This window comes from Equus caballus, chromosome 26 (assembly GCF_041296265.1).
Source record: "Equus caballus isolate H_3958 breed thoroughbred chromosome 26, TB-T2T, whole genome shotgun sequence".
Taxonomy (NCBI): domain Eukaryota; kingdom Metazoa; phylum Chordata; class Mammalia; order Perissodactyla; family Equidae; genus Equus; species Equus caballus.
The window spans coordinates 30,435,403-30,440,799 of record NC_091709.1 but is presented as its reverse complement, the minus strand read 5'-3'; the positions used below and the strand labels follow the sequence as shown (position 1 = coordinate 30,440,799).

Below are 5,397 nucleotides of genomic sequence, written 5' to 3'. Positions count from 1 at the left end.
ATTTCCCAGAGGATTAAAAACAAATTTCCCTCTGGTGCTGTTCACTCTTTTCAAATAATATATAGCACTAAGTTTCGGGGAAGAAGGATCTTTTTATTTTCATGTTTACATCTTATTTTTACTAGCTTGTAATTGGCTTCTTTTGCCTTATAACTTTTCTTAGTTTCTTACTTACATTTCAGCAGTCATTCTATCCATCCCCCTCAACTGTAATGTACTTAAACTGCCCTGTCTTGCTCAACATCTTTTCTCTGTGTAAGGAAATATGGTCGTGAAAGAGAATTTTGGTGTCAGCAAAAGGAAAAAAAAAAACTTCTATTTACTTTGTATTTAGATTTGATGAAGTTGAACAAAGTCATAAATGAAGAAATACTACCTGCTTCGTTAGCAAGAGTTTATTGGAAATTCAGCTCTGTGCCAACAATAAGAATCACAGGAAACTGGGAAAACATAATCAGGCGGGATAATGGTAAGGAGATATCCATCTGTTAGCCAAGTTTCCTTCCAGATTCGTCTTTCAGATCTGCAGGAAGACATGAGAATCTTTAGGGTATCTCTCACTAATGTCCCAAGAAGTCCTTTAGTCTTCTAGTCATTAGATGGCCCAGATCAAATAACTCAAGGCCCATGCCTGTAAGTGTGGGGATTTCAACACACTCACCTATAATTCCAAGGAGGCCCAGACCACTCCTCCATCATGTCTGACCCTAGGAATCTACCTCCTGATGTTGCTGTATGTCTCTCTGACCTGCCTTCTTCCTCAGCCCCAGAATGTGACCCACTAAAACAAGGCTATAGTGTATGAGGGATTGGGATTGTTAAAAACAAGATAACAGGCCCAAAATGGAGTCACTTATGCTAAGTCCCACATCACCAAATTGACACTTTACAGTTTCAGCTCTCCCAGGATCGGACTCTTTTTTTGTGTGTGAGGAAGACTGGCCCTGAGCTAACATCTGTTGCCAATCGTCCTTTTTTTGCTTGAGGAAAATTGTTGCTGAGCTAACACCTGTGCCAATCTTCCTCTATTTTATGTAAGATGCTGCCACAGCATGGCTTGACCAGTGATGCCGGGTCCACAACCAGGATCCAAACCTGTGAACCCCGGGCCTCCAAAGCAAAGCACACAAACTTAACCGCTGTACCACTGGGTCGGCTCCCAGAAATGGGCTCTTAAACCAATTGATCAGGAATCACCCGATCAGCACTAGTTAGGTAATCTGCCAAATAGACTCTTACCATCCCCTAAAGGGAAGTAACCCTGCATTAACCAATCCACTTTTTTGTCTAATAAAACCTCCTTTTCCCACTCACTTCTGCCTATAAAAGTCTTCCATTTTGTCCAGCAACTCAGAGCTCCTTTCTATCTGCTAGATTGGATGCTGCTAGATTTGGATCAATTTTTGCTCAAACCCTTAAAATTTTTAATATGCCTGCGTTCATCTTTTATCAGTTTCAAAAAGAATAATTTTCAACAAACAGAATCAGATGGCGCTAATCCTAAAGTTGATCCACCATTCCTCGCCCCAGGGACTCTCTTGCTGACTGTCTCTCCTCACACCTCCCATTCTTCCATCACGTCACTTCAGCCCATTCCCTCCCTGTCTTCTTTAAGTTCCAAGGATCTCAAACCTACTCCTTCTGGAGCCTGGTCAAAGGAAGCCCACACAGTAGTTGTCATCTTGGGTCATTCTCTCCGTCCCCGGGGACAACGCCATTTCAGTTGGTCACCAAGAGCAGTTAAGCTTCCTGGGTCTCTTCCTCACTAATCCAGACCGGTCCAGACCTTTTTGTTTTATAACCAAAGGGCCTACTAAGTAGCTTTTCGAAACAAAAGCATAAAATTTTCCATGAGGTGAATTCTGCTATCCCTACAGAATAAAAATGTGGCTCGTCAGTTGAGGTTTTTCTTTAATAATAATATTTTTCTTCCCACTGCAATCTGGGATGTATTTCTTCATCAATTTTTGCTGTGTAAGCCCACAAATAGCTGCATGGCCATGGGACATTGGTTTTAACAAAATGCTATCGCAGCACGTTGGAAAGGGGCCCTGCCCATCCAGCAGGGTACGAAAGTGCTTTTAAGAGGGAGAAAGCATTGGGTTAGATACTAATTGCATGTTATGCCCTGGGATGATGCCAAAAGGGAAATTCAAAATGAAATTTTCCTCTGCTCCAGCAAAACATAAATGGAAATGGCAACTTCTGAGTGTATCCAGAATTTCTTCATTTCCCTTTACAGTTTGGGTCTGTTTTCTTGAAATGTATGCAGTCTAGAGAGCAATGGGTTAGAACAACCTGTGCTTAAAAACATAGGCTCCTATCCGTGGCCTCCCTGTACAAATGAATCAAATCTTTGTGGCGGGGGGGAGGGACCAGGAATGTGCATTTTTATAGCTGCAATGTGATTTTGTGGTCTGTTAGGCTTAAGAACCATATCCAGGGAGTCAGCTCAGTGGTGAAGTGGTTAAGTTTGCATGCTTCACTTCAGCAGCCTGGAGTTTGTGGGCTTGGATCTGGGGCACAGACATAGCAGAGCTCATCAACCCACACTGTGGCAGCATCCCACGTAAAGTAGATGAAGATTGCCACAGATGTTGGCTCAGCAACAATCTTCCTCAAGCAAAAAGAAAAATATTGGCAACAGATGTTAGCTCAGGGCCAATCTTCCTCACCAAAAAAAAAAAAAAAAAAAAAGGAACCATACCCAGAGTAAAGTAGCTTCAATACATAGGTTAAACCATTGAGTGTTCCATGAAACATGTGATATCCCCTGAATTCATAGTGCCCTAGAATAAAAAATAGGGGTCAAAATAAAGAGCAACTTTATAGTGGGGATACTTGACAAATACTTTCCCAACCAGATGATTGAGGTTAACATTGACAGTAACAAATTATGTTGATAGTATGTAACTTGATGTGATATGATGAAAATGGTACTTTACCTCTCTGCTCTTCCCCTCAAAACTCATAACCTCAGTCTAAGCATGCGATAACAAGCAGACAAATCTCAACTGAGGGACACTCTCCAAAATCCTGACTAATTTTCCTCAAAACTGTCAAGGTCAGCAAAAACAAGAAAAATTTGAGAACTGTCACAGTCAAGAGGAGCTTCAGGAGACATGATGACCGAATGTAATGTGGTTTCCTGGACGGAATCTTGGAACAGAAAAAAGACATAAGGGAAAAACTAAAGAAATCCAAAGGAAGCATGGACTTCAGTTACTATACTTCTATTTAATTTTATATTTAATATATTATATAAATAATTTTATATTGACGATATTAACATTGGTTCTCTAATTGTGACAAATGTATCATATTAATGTAAAATGCTAGTGACAGGGGAAGCTGGGTGTGGAATATATGGACACTTGCTGTACTATCTTTACAGCTGTTCTGTAAATCTAAACCTGTTCTAAAACTAACAGCTCATTTAAAATATTTTTTAAAACGGGAACCAAGACCAAGAAGATTGATCTATGCTGGTGTTTTGCCTGTTCCCTCTAAAAAGCGACTACCTAGGCCGTCAATTAAAACTCCATTCCACACAGGTTCCTATCATTAAAATGAGAAAATTGATTGAATGAGTGACATCAAGGTGTATATAACCAATAGGTTTAATTCTTCTATATTGTTTACACACAGGGCTCCCATGTTGTACAATTCTGGAAGGTTCTATTCACACAAAGTGGGAGTGAGGGAAAATCATTCCTATAGAACTGTGGGGGTGTAAAGAGTTTTCCTCTACTCTCTTAGGTCCAATATCTGGGTCTCTGAAATAAACTGAAAACAGGTAGATTAACATAAGAAAAGGTTTGCAAATTTATTATCCTTTTTTATTATATGTATGGAGGCATCATAGGAAAAAAAATGAATGCTAAAAAATGGTGATATTTGAGAGTTTATATAGTGTCTTAATGGGGGGAGGGGGTGATGTAGGACAGTTAAATGAGAGTAAATGATTTTTAGGAAAGTTAATGGAATCTTAGAAGAGTAGATGGGAGATGTGATAGTTTGTGACAAAGCTTGTATGAGTGTGGTGTCCACTTCTAGCCTCCTGTCCTGTAATAAGAGCTAATCTTCCCTGGTTGATGAAACTCCTGGAGAGGGCATTTATGACAATTGAGTTCCTTTTGGAAGATCTGTCTTTAGGCAGGTAAGGAGAGTTCAGAGAAAGCCTTTCCCCGCATTTGCTGTTTTTCAAGTGCCTTTAGTTCAATATAATCAATATACCAAAGCAACATAATTTGAGGTGACATGTCCTGAACTCCTTCAGACCACCATATGAGTATCTCTGGAACTTTTCTAACTGCTGGCCTGTTTACACATTGCAAGTATAGATTATCAACCCAAGTGAACCTCGGGGGGTAAGATGTATACAGGGGATAGATACATTCATGTAGGGGACCACCGGTGCACCATATTTATTTTTCAAGTGACTCCACCAAGAGTAAAATAAAGAGCCGTCCCCCAGTATATCTGCTCCCTACACCACTAATCTTTACTTATGAGTGAAAACTCTATTCACTTTCTCAACGTCATGACAGGACACTGCTTCCCTCCATCAGTGGTTATCCACTGCTCTCTTTCTTCCTTACTCCTTTTTAGATAGGTCAGTCTCCTCCAAATGAAACCCACTTCTCATCACTCAGGTCAAAATGGAAAGAGAAAGAGAAGGGAGAAAAATCTTTGAGGATCTTTCTCTTCTCAACTCCTAGTCCATCTGTGGTACAGTAAAGCAAGCGTTTCTTGCAAGCATCTGTTGTTAAATTTACAGAAATTTTCTAAATTGGTTGTTAAACTATTAGTAGCTTTAAATCATCATGGGGCGTATTTATACTCGAAAATTGGAAAACGCTACAAATCGGGGCTCTTTTTTTCCCAGCATTACCCACCACGTCTTATTTCATAAATGTATCTACAGACTTCAGAGCCCTGATCCTCCTCAGTTCCTGTAAAGGCCTGTAGGTAGTTTCCTCTGAAATGGAGAAGACAGGTTTTTTTGATCTTTAAAGACCCATTGTCTTGGAAAAAAACCCTAGGTCCATTGTCTTGGTCAAGGTATTTTGTCCCCAAGAAACTGAGTCCCAGTCGTGATAACTCAAATAAAGATATAAGAGTTGGGACAGTCACTGAAAACACACAGAAGAATCTCCAATAGACCGAGGTAGGAAGTACAGAGTCTGACGTTAGGGTACACTGGAAACCCAACAGATCTCCACCCCTGGGAGTCACCTGATTGGCTGGTCTACAGCATAATCAACCACATACTGGGAAATCTCTTGGTAAGTACAGCTGCCCCTCTCCATACAAGGCCAAGGTTCACACTGGCTGGCACAGTGAAACACGGCCAGCACATCTTCCTATAAGATTTATAGCTTACTGTCTTTCCTT

The 5,397-nt window shown here is 40.4% G+C and overlaps 1 long non-coding RNA gene across 1 annotated transcript; it reads right to left on the bottom strand.

Annotated features, from left to right (window-relative positions):
• Nucleotides 1–380: 380 nt before the first annotated feature.
• Nucleotides 381–1,886, bottom strand: LOC138920939 (uncharacterized). Its single transcript, XR_011433000.1, has 2 exons — nucleotides 1,637–1,886; nucleotides 381–523 (listed from the first exon to the last, which is right to left on the bottom strand). It is a non-coding gene; the product is annotated as an uncharacterized lncRNA (long non-coding RNA).
• Between the last annotated feature and the right edge of the window lie 3,511 nt (nucleotides 1,887–5,397).